The 15,153-nt window shown below is 44.9% G+C and overlaps 1 long non-coding RNA gene across 1 annotated transcript in view; it reads left to right on the top strand.

Annotated features, from left to right (window-relative positions):
• Positions 1 to 5,483: 5,483 nt before the first annotated feature.
• Positions 5,484 to 15,153, top strand: part of LOC135385535 (uncharacterized) — a 54,757-nt gene continuing 45,087 nt past the window's right edge. The window contains exons 1-2 of the long non-coding RNA XR_010420442.1: positions 5,484 to 5,584; positions 5,680 to 5,899. This is a non-coding gene — a long non-coding RNA (uncharacterized LOC135385535). The remainder of the gene's footprint in view (positions 5,585 to 5,679; positions 5,900 to 15,153) is intronic.

Genomic DNA, 15,153 nt, shown 5'->3' with positions numbered 1-15,153 from the left:
GAGGACGGTAGCAGTGTGGGAAGTAAACCAGCACCGTATGTCGGAGATTTCCGGGACGTCAAAAGAACGCAAGGTAGTCGAAATTATCTGCAGTCCTATCCTGCAGCACGTGCAGACAATCCTCACGTGTAACATAACTGCTAGGTAGCCTTAGCGACCCTATAGCTGCAGTCCTATGGATGGATGGATACGCGCTTGGAAGCCGACAGCCAGATTTCCTCAAAACAGTGTGTATAATTATGCCATAATAACAGTACAGCTTCACAGGTGTTACAACTGTTGTACTATCTATTCTACTCATACCAGTAGAAACGTTTGTACCCATGCAGTTCTACTCATTTGAGTACAATTCTGGTTCTTTAGGAAAAATCTTCCCGGAAACAACACCGCAAGCGATGCTGCCCCGACGACCGTTTTACGGGTCGCGCATTCTAAGACACGGCCCACCCGTGGGCGGACCGCGTTATCAAGGGGCCCTTCTCGAAATATGAAGGACAATTCTGTTTGCAACGCAGTTCTACCAACTCGGTTAGAAAGTTTTACTTTTTTTTTTCTTATAGTGCAGGACGAAGCATCAGTTCTTCTTGGGCACCTTGAGGCTTTTGTTGTGTTGGTCTGTTTGTGTGTTCCAGCCTCAGAACAGTTCCATACTGTGATACGAAAATCCAAATTCTCGTTTACTATACTGTTCCATCTGTGCATGGCAGAAAACATCGGAAAGGTATCCAGTACGGACGACGAATACCCAGGAATATGTATATATAGTACGGAGGAGGATAGCATACAGATGACTAGATCTTCCTATGAACTTGTCCGATATATAGATCAAATATCGGGATTATGTAAAATTTCTGCAAGAATTTCAAGATACTTGAGGTCATGGGCGCCGTCACGGGTGGGGGGTCGTTGCTCCCACCCCTGGCTTCCAGAAACGTAGGATTTCTGAGCGAAGACAATGTAGTTGCGGGCGCAAAACTTCTGCTACAATGTCAAACACTCTGCCCTGCCCCCCCCCTCCCCCCCCCCCCAGAAAAATTCCTGGCGGCGACCATGCTTGGGGTGACGATTTCACATGACGACTGTACGACAACAACAACAAATAAGTAATGATGATGTAGTGGGATGTTTCGCAGCTGAGTCAGCACCCTATCCCATTGCTTGAGGGGGAGAAGCTGGTGAATGGTTATGAACGTTCAAAGTTCACGCAGGAGCCCTGTTGCTAAGAATGTGATGAGGGCTTGAAGAGCTCGTAGCTGGTGTGCTGGGTTGACCGTAGGCCCATGCAGTTGAGGAAGGCCAGGTGAAGGTGTCCCATTGGCTTCATGTTGGCGCGCCGCTCAGTGAAATACTGCTGACAGTCGATGAGAATGTGCTGGACAGTACTTGGAGTATTACAGCAAGGGCATAGCACTGTGTTACTGTAACCCAGCTTGTTTAACCCAGCTTATGGCGAAAGTATGGGGTGAATGCGACGTTCAAACAAAGTCGACGGACGATAGACGTAAGGGTCCGACGAAGGGTAGATGGCATTATCAAGGACAGTGTGGGATCTACTGGGTGGAGGAGGGATTCTTCCGGGATGTCTTGACGCCATTGATGGGCGGCCTTTGCTGATGCAAGTGCCGACAGGTACGATCGTCTATCCCCTTTTGGCAATATGATGGAGATCGTATGTTGACGGCGGTCGGCTTCTCCAGCTATTAGGTTTGCGTCTCCATTACCACGTATACCGACGTGGCCCGGGATCCACTGTAAAACCAGTCGGCGTCCCTGTTCGTGTAGTCGCTTGTAAAGTTGCAGTATGTCAGTAGTGATTGATGCCAAGGAGCCTCGAATGCCCCTACTTGCAATCCATTGTAGGGCTGCTTTAGAATCAGTATAGATCACCCAGCAGTGTTAAAAGTGGCACTCCAATAGCTTTTTCAGGGAAAAAAGTATAGCGCAGAGCTCCGCACATGTGGATGACGTGCGGTGCGAAAGCTTATACCCGCATGACAGGAACTCCTCTGGTACGACGAAAACGCACGATGAACCTTCTTGAGTGGAAGACCCATCGGTGAAGACAGCAGAGGGAGTTGTGTACACTGATCTCTATGTATAAAGGCTGGATCGCGCATGGGAGAGGGGCTCGTGGGGGAGAGGCGTGCCTTCGGGCCGCCATGTTGGGAGGCCCTAAAGCGCAGTGTGCGCCCATAGAAAACAATGGGAGGCAACGGAGATTGTGAGTATTTATTGCGCTGCAGGCGTTGATCGTTGCTTGTCATCACACAATTTTGTAAGGTGCCAGTATACTGATGTATCCTAACAGTGTTTCACAGGTGTCCTGCCGTTCGATTCTTAATTACGTTATGTTCTGCATTCCGAAACTAGACCGTCACAGCAGTGCAGCGCTGGGTATTGTACTACAGTACGTTTCCCATCCAATATTTCAACAAGAAACGATGTGAAGTTAACAACAACCATGTATGTAATATCCTGTGCTGCGTTCTGGACAAAAATTGTTCCATAAAGAACGGTCCGGGAAAGGATATACTCGCATGGCAGAAAGAGATCGTTCTGTAGAATCACAGCCGTTGTTTTAGCCATGTATGGGTTTAGTATGATTTATATCAAGCATCGCCGCAGAAAGTGTTTTCTAGTGAACGACTGCGGTGCTTTCCCTCGCAAATATGGACACACCGAAGCAGCCCAAATACGTTGTGAGCGTGATCCAATTGCTTCACGCAATTAGATCACGCTCGTTAGGACAGTTAATCAGGTAGTGATGTAAGCTTAATCAATTAAGTTACTTAGAAGTGGTAACACCTCCTTGAGACACATGACTTATCTCTTTTTGAAGTACAGCCCATCTATGTTTGTTTGTTTCTTCCTTCATTTGTTCTGATTATTTGCAGGCGCGGTTGTGCCAAACTGAATGTCCTTCTCGAGTACTCACATGCTTTAGCTTAATACAACTGCAGCGTGAGCAAAGCTGCTTAGGGACGGGGGCCTGCTATCCAGTGCTGGCTTTGTCATGCTTGTTATGTGGAGCACGTTCCAAAAAAAAATGCAGCTGCACATCTGAAACTCCAATCAGGATCATAGTCATCTAAAAGGGAGCGTCGTAGCACCGTTATGAGACCAGACACACTTTCTGAAGATCTTCTATGGCACCTTCCACAGTTTGCACAGTTTTGTTCAGCATCGAAGCCTCTCATAGGAACCACTTTGCATTAACTGTGACTCCCACCTTACATTTTGATGTGCAAGGGCCCTCTTGCACTACACACATATGGTCTGCAAATTGCAACAGGACGATTTGGAGCTTGAAACAGTTTTGATTTTGTCATTTTGGTCCTCGTGTACCCCGTCTGTGAAACGCAAACAAACTAGTCTAACACGATATGCTTTTGTAAAGAAGATCACTGATGATGAGTAAAGAGAATATACAAGTTCAAGTTCATTCAACATTTTATATCATACATTATATTATTCAACATTTTATATCAAGTTTATACAACATCAAGTTTATTCAAGTTCAACATTTATTTCTTGCACTTACGCGTTTCAGGATACAATGAACGTGCAGGGAGGTCGCAAAAGACTACATTTATTGTTTTGTGACCTTGCTATAATGGCAATATATTATTTAGGAATGACAATGGACAGGTACACTCTCTAAATTTGTAGCACTCAATTTTAGGTTGGAATGCACAACGAAGAGCAGCTTCCCTCCTGATATTTTCTCATATACGCTGGATTTTGAATTTAATGTGATCAAATATGTGATAATCTAATAATAATATATAAGAACATAATATGTGATAAATGAATGTGATCAACAGTAGATGTAAACAACATGAGTAGCCAGAGAAGTGCATTCTCAATAAATAATTTTCTTCTTATAGCGTATATGTGCATGCCTATTCACTGAAACAATTATCACAGTTCCCTGACAAGTTTTAATTTCTGAGAGTGTACTGTAGAGGCTGCTTAGATCTACAACAGTTCATACAAGGTATTATATACTGTGAATGCCTTTAAAAATACCATGTGACATATGCCTTTACTTTCTGGAGGTGCTGTGGTAGTCAAAGTTTGTGGGCATTACGCAGGTTCTGCACCCATTTCTTGAGCATGTCGAGGCAGCTGTGAAGTAACCTGCATTGATGATTATTCAAATTTTTATGGTGCATCGACAACAAAGGAAATAATACATCAGAACATTGGTTTGGGTGCAACCAGTTAAAAATGAATAGGTTGTTTAATAAATGCATTGGACAAATGTTAAAACATCAGTTTAAAACATGGTTTACAATCCCTGTATCTTCTAAAAATTAAAAAGATTAAAAACCATTCTAAAAAGAATATGGGGAACTCTTCTAAAAATAATTATAACCTTTAATTATTATATTGCTGGGTGAAGGAGCCTAAAGTGTAAGGTGTGTTTCTGATGTGAACATGTAAGAAAACGTGCAAAACTGAGGTTGTTCCTTCCTGTAAAGTAGAAACCAGTGCATGAGGACCGTGATACTTACCTGTACACCCAGCGGTATCACACTGCACAGATTATTCACTGGGTAGCCCTCATGACGAAACCTGTATTGAGAGACCACTTTTGCCTTAAAACTGCTACAAATAGCACGACACGCTACAAATTATTACTATCGTAACAAGCTGACGATACAGCTTAATAGAGAAACTGATGTTCTGAGGCTGGAACACATAGAAGGGACAGATACAAACAAAGCCTCACATTGCCTAAGAAATCAACGATGAAAGATGAGAGTCACTGAATTCAGTGACTTTCATCTTTCATCGTTGATACAGCTCAGACACAAAGGCGTTATTCAAGTCGCGCCACACCACCGTTACGTAGGATTCTTTGTCACAAATCAAACCAAGGCACAAAACAATACCAATACATGAAAAGATGTGACAATCGTGGTCTTATTATGACGTAATACCGAACTTGTGCGCGAAGGTAATTCAAAGAAATGAATGTGGCGCTTGCTTCCGCAGAGAACACCGTGTACCATGCTAGCAATGCATGCAAAAAAGCGCTCGAGTGCTCGCACATATATTGATGACAACACTACCTGTGTAGTGTAACGTGTTCTTTCAAGCATATTATGCACTCAAACTGTATTTGCCGCCGGGTAAAATGCAAGTGTGCTCGATTGAACGTCGGAAGAGCGATCAAGCAACCTGCATCCAGTGCTCGTTTTGGGCAAAAAAACACTTCATAATGGTCAAATAAATGTACAGAATGGACGCCTAGTTATTCCTCGATGAAGAGTGACTCACCTGTATAAGTTTAGGCCCTGTAACCTTGCCAGTACGGTTGGTACGACCGTAATTGCAAGAAGTTGCCATGATCGCTGCGGCGGCTGTTGTGGGCACCGTAAGATGGCGGCCGGTTTCTTCACGCTCGCGCTCCCTATCCGCGATCCAGCCTTTTACAATCGAGATCAGTGGTTGTGTATAGCGCGTCCATCATTTGTCGCTGTCGCTTGCCGCAAAACAGAAACTGGGACGTTCTTTTTCTTGTTCTTGATCCCGGGGACAGAGGTCGAGATTGCCAGTGCTGGGAGTGTCTATGGAGGTAAGGAGAAAGCTACATGCTGCACTGTGAAACGAGGGAGGTGTTGATGCGCTTCACGGACGCATACGGGGACATTGCTGTTTCTTCGTTTATAGGTCTTTCTGACCAGAGGATGGCGGCGATGGTGGGCCAACAAGCGCATGTGACGCCGGATAGTTGCTCCCTGACACAGGATCTCAATCGGGATCTCTTTCGCTTCCACCATCACCATGCGTGTGTCAGTACAGCGCGTTACTCCTAAGCAACCCCGCAGATTACGTGCCAAAGTACCACGAAGTTTGGAGACCGAGGTCCGGGACATGCCACGGAGAACAGGTAGACCACAAAGCATTGATCCCCTAAATGAGCGCTTGATGCATCATGAGAAGAGGTCCCGTTCACTGTATGACGACAAAGCTGCTATTTTTATTTCATTTTAGAGTATTTATTTCACTTGTTCGCCTAACGTGCATAACATGACCGAACGAGGCACATACAAGTGTTCTAGACATCATTTATATTGTGATCCGCCGGGTACAGCAGTTCTAAAGTCATTAAAGTCATACAGCCATAATCCGGCCCAGTCGAACTACGAACACCTGCGAGTCAAAATGAGTGGTGCTTGTAGAACAATCCGTAAGCAATTAAACAGACAAACAGTAAGGGTTTCAAACACTCGCTTTTAGGCGATGCAAAAATGATCCACAGGAGAAACGAACAACAAGATTTTGACAATACCACGTTTGCATGTCTCAGGGAAAAAGGAGATTCATATGCCTACCGCTACTGCATAACAAATACAGGACATTCTATCAGCCTGCGAGGAGAGATGCTTGTACAAAGTGGACAAAGCCGGAACGACGAGAACGAACTTCCACTGAGGACACAAGTTCTACGGAACAAATATCACATCCGGAGTTCAATAGAGAGTTTAGTGTCCCTAACGAACATGGCCCCACCGATATGAACCCCGAAAAGGGAAATGACTCATCAGCACGCATACCAGCGAGTCGGGCGACTTGCCCCTCATCAAGTTTAGTTTGTGGTTACGAAATGGTGTCCGATAAGTCCTCGACCGATAGGAACATCAGGCGTAACGTCAACTAACTGCAGGAACACAAACTTCTCAGTTTATTCATTATTTAATTTTTGACTAGCACAGAACACATTTCAAAACACTCCTTCCTTGCGCACATTCTATTTTATACGAACCTTCGGTATGACTCACTTATTTGCGCACGAAGAAAACAATTTTCTTTACAAGACAACGATATGCTTACTTACTTACGCCGATGTACTTATACTTATCGTATACAAGCACCACCGTATACTCTACCGGAGCATGCGCAGTCGGCGCAGTGCTGAGTCGGGAATTTGTCGGAGGTGAGGAAATAGCACAAACTCTCTAATAAACAAGAAATGCAACTGCTAGTTCACTAGTAGTCGCATGACTAGTAGTGCGAAAGAGTAGTGACATGACTACTGTAGTTCATATTGTATAGATTCAGACAAGGCAAACGTACGCAAACAAGTAAATTAAATAGGTGAAATAGGGCAACGCTGATCTCATACTGCAACTTTCGTGTGTGTGTGTGTTTGTTTGTATTTCTTTCGGATCGATTGCACTGTAGGGCGTCTTGCTTATTATCCGTGCGATCAATTGAGAACGTTGTATTCACGTGGGTGACCACGTGCCCATCATGAATGCTTTGATAGATATGGCGTGCTTCCTGTCCTGTCAGGCATGATACTCGGAATGAGCGGCCGCATCAGGCACGATGAATTGGCACACTGCCCAGAAGGCGCAGAGAAAAATCGAGTGATCAATAGAAGCCCGTACATTGGGTGTGCCGTCAGCACGTGGTAACTATACTTCGTTTATGATCAACACTGCAATTATGTCTGATGTCTGGTGTTAAGATGAAAACTAATTTAGCCTTAACCGCCTCCAGGCGCCAAGAGGTGCGCGCTTGACTTTGAAAGTGAGGGAAAACCGCACTCTCACACGTATTTTTGAAATAGGCAGAATGAACTTAGGGTACAGTAACTAACATTCCTCCCTCGCTACTTTCGACGTTCACTTGCGCTCTACCTGGTTTTGCTTGTATTTCGTCAGCCATATGAAAGTCGAAGCTACGAAGAGCTGAAAAAAAAAAAAAAAAAAAAGCTCGTATCACGTTTTTATTTCTGCTTTTGGTTTCTTTTTACATCACCATTTCATCTACTTTTTCTACGCTTCACTTGATGCGGAACGTAAGTATGTGTTCATTACTGGACCAGTTGTCCAATAGGTTTTATTCGAACTTCTCAAAGAATGTTACAATAGAACCTTACTTTCATTATTGTAATCTGGTTGTGGCTAAGACACATCTTATGCGTTTCCTTTTTTTTTTATCTCTTCTATTCTAACATCTTATTATTCATGAGAAGTGCACGGTTCTGTGCTGGACGTAGGTGCGGTCTGCTTCTAGTAGGTTGACATGTCGCCTGACAGCACAGGTTTTTCTTTTACCCCTGTCGCATTTAAAATGTTTCAGATAAGTCCCACGAAGAGGGCCTCACTGGTCAAAGCACACCCGTTGTGAATATTGTCACCGGAAACCGTTCGCTCTGAGGTCTCTCTTCAGTCACACCCGTCACTGCATGCTCACGAGGGAAACTGGGTTTGCGTTTTCCAAGTGCGCAGATGGTACTCAAGTCGTACCTTTCATAGTGTCTACAAGAAACGCAGTGACCTGCTAGAAGGTCGAAATTTTTAAGTAACCAGCTCGCAGTATGTCGAAGGCGAATCTGGTGAAGGTGGTCAGTGTGTGGAAGACATATATAGTAGCGGTGAAGCATGGCATGGATGACAATGAAGTTTTGAGGACTATATAGTACAGTGGATTCCTAGTTTCCTACCCTGCGTCATGTGCAGCATGTCGCGAAACAAAGAGGTTGACACAGCTTACGTGTAAATCTGCTCCAATTACTTAAGTTCTGAGACATTCCGCCTTACCCATGTGCCATGTGGGGTCATGCCCAGATCCGACTAAACGTCTAATCTGACTCATTTTAATATGGAAGGAAGGAACTACCTGAAAAGGCGACTGTGAATGAAACTGCAAACGGCATTCCTCCAGGAGTTCGTCCAGCTAGGCATTTCGTTCCCAGCACCTGGGCCACCGACAATATTGGGCTACAACGGTTAGATACAGCGCTTTGTTTCCACGAAGACTATGAAAGTGAATGGTAGAGCGCGCACCATGCAGGTACTGCTCTTCCATTTCTGATTTGTGTCCAGTAGCCAGCACTACGAGCTGGGCATTTTTGCGATCTCAGACAATAGGAGGTGGGAAAACAATAAACACTGTTCTCAATTGGCGGGTACTCGGTGAAGATGAGTTGCCAGAACTTCTTGTATATAATTCCGTTAGTCGTCATATCATTCTGCGAGTGAGAAGCCTTGTGAAAGTCGAGATCGATGAGCAGTTATACGTGTACGTTGTAAGTTGCAGCCTATAGAAGCATTCACAACGAACATGTTTTTTTTTGATTACATGTCAGGCTCTCGAGGAGTGCGTAGGAAAGGAAAAAAGGGGATGTGATAAATACGCGCCAAGCGCGTGATTTTCGTGTACTCATCACTAAGGTGCACAAACTATTCTTTTCATGGCGTGTGCAGTGTGTGGCAATGTCGTGTAATGCAATCGGCGAAAGAGACGTGTGCTACACTGCATAATTGCACCTAAAAAGGTGCTTAAAATCTAGCTTTGATCCTCGTCATCAGGCCTTTTTTGGAGCCGTATCGAAGTGCTGGAAGCGCCCTGCTGCGCCTGCTGTTTGGGGTTGTGTGTCTGCCGTCTGCTGTTTGAGAACGGTGGGTGCTTGACGTTTGACCTTCTGCATGCTTATCAGGATTAACTTTTGCTATCAGTTAAGAGTGAAAATCACTTCACTGTGCGTGACGTCTGTCTGTCTGCGACCATCCACTGATAAGTCTCGTTCGATATGCGCTCCATTCACAGTTGCACACATTCCAAATGACGCCAGGTACGAAGTTCGGTTTGATAACGGACGGACGTCTCCCAACCTTGAAATTCTGCCGCACCTCCCATCGACACACAATTGATTAGCCTGGCTAGAAAAGCCTTGCAGCAGTGCCGGCGGCACTAATCACTTACAGAACTTAAAGCACCATCACGTAAAGCAGGTACGCTACTCAGTGTCCGCAGCACCTCTCGAGCTGCTTTCAGAATATTTTATTCGAAGAATTATCTAATTACCCAAGTAACAGCCCAAATTACGCTTTGCTTTTCATTCACACTATAACAACGTAAATGTTCTAGGTGCAAACTATCGTTACGAGTTCACGCTGTTTTCCCTGCTTCCGCTTCCATGACATCATGATCGGACCACAGTTCGTGCCCTGTCGGCCGTGGCAAGAAATATCATTCCAGCGGCGATGTTGGAGAAAACACAGGGATCGTTGCTTACATAGAAACACAACGCGTGTTCGCTATGAAGGGATCATCGTATGTCGGTTTGGTTCGGTAGGAGAAAAAATAGATAAAACGGAGGGTGTGCCACTCATGAAGAGTGCCGGTCATTAGTCATGCGATTTTATAGTAATCTACTGAAAACTGCAAATGCAATGCGGCATAATGCGGCACTGTCCTTCTCAACATTCAGATCACTTTCGATGGCCCCACTTGCATATCTGTTAAACATAAATTATTGTCCAATTCCTAGCCTCATAGAACATTGCAAAATGCTCCCAACGCTACGGTCTTCCTATGAGAAGAATCAGAGATTGACCTCGCTAAACGTCGTCTGCTACAACGTCTGCTACAACACATGCCGTTGACGTCTGAGCACCTGCTGTTGGCCGCTGCTATACTAGACGCAAGGAAGGTATTTCATAAAAAAGGGCCTACCCGGACCAACGGGATGGACAAGCGGGTCAGCTCTCGGAGTTGTATCCCTGCACACCTTCCAAACGGATGTCGGTACAGTTTCCTGTGAAGTAGGTCCATGAGGGGGCATACTAACAAACTCTACGTCCCCACTCCTCCCTGTTATCTTCTTTTCATATTTTCGCGTACTACACACGGATTATATAGCAACAGTTGCTTCGTGGCGTTACACTCTATAAGAAGAAAAATGGAGTAATTTTAGACCTTTTGGAGTCTATAGGTGGATTGCCGCAACTAAATGCACGGACGTTTATACGAAGATTAGAGATTATTTGCAGGGCTGGGGAGTAAACTTCAGGGTAAGGGAACTAACATGGAGTAATTGCAATAGGGGACCGAAAGATGTAATTGCTCCCCAGTTTACTCCTTTTTTCTTTGAGTGTACGTGGAACCTAAATTAAGCAAAACCTTGGCCCATTAGAAGAACCTGTTGTTGAAATATCGGCGCTCTCGACCCGAGTTTAGTACCTCAACTCTCTGTAGGAGGAAACAATGCGGAAACCTTCAGCTTCTTTTTCTTAGCTATCAAAAATCAATAATTTGCATTTCATCTGGCAAATACGTTATTTAACCACACGCAATATTATTCGCTTTCCTTCACTTCGAAAGGGTATCCACGTCACCCCAAGGCAGCGGCTTCGTTTTCTCTTTTTGCTTGGTCAGGTCACAGGGATTCTTGACCTGGAAAGGGATCAGGGCCACTCGTTTTGGAAGTACTAAAACGTCTAGACATCTACGCAGACGTCATTTTCTATTTACTGCGGATATCAGGCAGCAGGTTGTTGTTGTTGTCTTGCTATGATGGCGGTTGATAACCAGCGAGCAAAGGTGGAATCCAGAGCAGTAAACATGCTCCATGCAGCTGCGTTTCCTTTTCATTTGCGCCGTGTCTTTGGTTGTCGGGGGCCAGAGCTGTGATGTATCTTCTGCTTACGTGATTGTCTCTTGTCCTCAGATGGTAGACTTCGCTTCTTTTTGTTATTCAGGACTGTCTCTATTCAGACTGTCTCAAACTATTCAAGATGTCTATAGACCCTTTTGAGCGCCACCTGTTGCGCTTTCGTCGAACTGAGCTGCGCCGGCCATGTTGCGGGAGAATCCGACGCAGCAGTAGACTGCAGACTAAATCAGCCTATGAGCTGTTGTGAATTTATCTTTCCTTTTCTCTTCCTTGAAATCTGTAACTGATGTAAAAAAGTACACATTTGAAACTTTCTTTTCAAGTGTTTGTTTGTTTTGTACTTCACAATCAGAAAATATAGGCATCAGTATTTGAAAATCAAAATGTGTCAGCTTAGGCTACACAACAAAATCGACCCACGTGTCCCTGAAATTGCCATGTGCCCGAGTTTGCTTGTTGTTCTCGTGATTTCTGTTTAGTGAATCGGCGATAAAACTTGGGCGGGTTGGTAGAACACCATAAAAAAGGTAAAAACACCAGTGTTGGGGGTTCAGGGTTGTGGACAGTGATGGCAAGTAGTTCACTACATGTAGTTAAACAACTAGTGAAACTACTGCATAGTAGTTAAAAAGTTGTTAGAAGCTATCTCCGGGAATGTAATTATAACTAGTAGTTAAACAACATTTTTTTCTGTAGTTAACTACAGCAGTTAGGTTACTCCGGGCTACAACTACTTCGCATTTTATGACATCTTCCCCAACCTGCTTCGGAGCTCTCCTCAAGATTGTTTAGGATGGGCAAAATAAAATTTTCTGCTGTGCGCGTCACATGCCGGTGTAAGAAACCGACAGCACGGTTAACTGGAGAAAAGGTGGATGCTCTTTTATCTGGAGCAAATGTCTACGTGAGCCGTACTCGCGGGAAGGGTTGCACTTGCTGTTTCTCGGCACGCTCTACAGATTTCTAATTTACACCTCGGGCCGTCACTAAAAAAGCTTGAAAACGTAATCATACGTAAAACATAATCAACATAGTCAACCGTAAAAAAAGTAATCATATGAGGCAATATAAATGCCTGAATAATTAAGCGAAAAAAAAACGATTAAAACACAGGGCATCGAATACTCCAGCAGTTCTGCTTCAAGTAGAGCGCATCGTCCTGTTTAAACTGTCGGTGTACTTTAGGCTTGACAGCGGACACCCTGTATAGCAACGCGCACAAGACGCCGAGGTAGTTAAAAATGTAGTTAAATAACGTCGGCAGTAGTGACAAAGTTGTTTTAACTATTGGTGCTATGATGTAGTTACACTAGTACTTAAACTACAAAAAAGTAGTTGCCGCCCTGTAGTAAAGATGAGCTTCTGTGAAGCAACTATGCCACAGCAGATCAAAGGCACACACGCCATCACGAACAGTGCATCTGAGCCAAACAGATCAGCGACACGTAGGGGTCATTTCCTTTTTCATCCTTTTTCTTACCTTTGTATAGCAAGATGCCTAGATGAAGTACATACCTTGCCTGTATATAATAATGTTTTTTTGTTTGTTTGTTTGTAAGGAAAAACGAACGAACGAACGAATTAACTCACTGTTCATAGTGTAAAGCGTCCCAAATATGCTCCTGTCAAAAATCTGAATTCTCCGAAATGTGAACACGCAGGCTGCGAGCCAAATACTACCTTTACTCCCCTTGTGCACAAATTGCTCAATGTAAAAGTTGTAACTTGTGACATTTCGCTGTGACAAGCCAAACCACGCCATGCTTTCTTCGGAAAGTCTTGGCAACTTAGATAGGTCGGTCACCCATCCAGCCACGAGGAACGTTTCTACAGACATGACGAAAAAAAAAAAAAAAAAATAACTGCCGCCCGTAGGCGCGTGCGTGTGTCTGGTGCGCTCCGTCTCCCGCAACATGGCGGCCGCAGCTGCCCACGGCCGCTAGGTGGCAGTATTTCGAAACAGGTCTATGTCCCGGGGCAAATTGAGTAAAGCAATATGCGCATGTTCCGTATCAATGACGAAAGCAGCAGCTGCGTTATCGTACAAGGCCAGGGAAGCCCCTGCATCACGGTCGCGCACGGTTACTAGCTCCATGGTACAACGGCACGCAATGGAAGTCTGCCAACTGATGCCATTCTTCCATTTGTCGCCGTTACGGATGTGACGCTTGTTCGGATATCTTATATTCTATTTGTTGACGTGCCTGTCATCCCTGTCATGCTCCAATATCTGAGGTGTCCACTTCCACTCCCTGCTTTCACTTGTTGACGTCGGGCTGCTTGACGTCGGCATCACCGAGAGATTATATGGGCTCATTTCAAATACTTTTTTCCAAATATCGTTCTGCGACTTGCTAGTCTGCGACGCGTAATGTGTGCATTCAATCCACTGCGGCGTCGGTGTTTGTTATTCCATTCGTTTTTTGAACTATAGTTCAAGGGAAAGGAAGACATGGTGATCATGACAGGAACATATATGTATGTAAGTCCTTCGATAATATCAGAAAGGCTATGTCCGAGCCCCGCACCCGCTTCAATCTCTTTTCACCCAGTTTTCCAACGTGCTCCTGGGCCGCGCAAGTTATTCAAGGATGGTAAATTTTCAGAGCTCCAGCTTATGAAAGAGCTGCACGTGTGCTTCAAGTCGTAGTGGCTCCGTTCGATATTGCACACTCGTACAAGTCCTGTTTTCCGAGAAAATGCGTCACCGCAGGAGCAAGGGGTCAGGTCCACCGGCCTTGAGTTACTGGACGACGCCGAGAGCACACCTATACTGCTAAAGCGTCGGATGAAGTGCAGCACCTTCATAAGATGGAGCTCCGAAATTTTTCCATCCTTTCACAAATGGACAGTTCCGTACAGAAGCACTCTTGCATTAGAAAAATAGCATTTTATTCAGTATTTTTCAACTTGTACATTACAAAGTACTGTATACAGGCTAATGCGTCAGGGTATGCTGAAGAAAGTAATTGGCAAGATTTTCAGAATTTGTACCTTGGCACCTGCTACACTGAACTGTGTGAAGATGCTGTACAAACAAGTTCCCCAGGGGTCGGTTCAGGATGCTGCTCATTCAAAAAAAAAAAAAAAATAAGAAATTGCACAGCCACGTTTAAGCCAAACCTTTTTTGCTCTTGGCAGGAGAAGAACGAAAGAAGGGAACGTCGTCTAACGCAGGTGTTTTCATGAAGAGGTTGATCGATGCATGCAGTGAAGATGCCAGTTTTTACTAGGTTTGATGTTGGATTCCTCAACGGGAGCGCGAGATCTTGCAGCACGGACTGCGTGCAATCGACCACTACCCCTTTACCATAGGCAAGTGCTGGGCCCATGGTCCAGTACCGTTCATATGCCGGTCCAGCCGCTTTCAGACATATGTCGGCACAGTTCCCCTAGAAGCCAGCCCAGGACGTACATTCCCCCAGGGCATCAGTCGTGACGTCGCCCACCTATGTGAGGCCGACAACGGCGAGCCCTTTCACCAGCACCACCACCACCACCGTGCTTCATATGCACCAAGGTCTCCGTCACCTTTGGGATTTCCTGTCATCAACAGGCCTCTCCACCCTGCTTTGATTACCTGAATCCTCATCTCCATCATCATCTCTCTCTACCTAGAAACGGCACTGGGGCGCGCTCAGCCTGCTGGCCGGCATCAGCCCCATCTCATCATCGTATCATTATGTGTGTGTGTGTCCTCAGGTCTTCTTCGCGTGGTAATCGTACAGTTTCCC

This window comes from Ornithodoros turicata, chromosome 2 (genome assembly GCF_037126465.1).
Source record: "Ornithodoros turicata isolate Travis chromosome 2, ASM3712646v1, whole genome shotgun sequence".
Taxonomy (NCBI): Eukaryota; Metazoa; Arthropoda; class Arachnida; order Ixodida; family Argasidae; genus Ornithodoros; species Ornithodoros turicata.
This window is presented reverse-complemented; position numbering and strand designations above follow the sequence as displayed.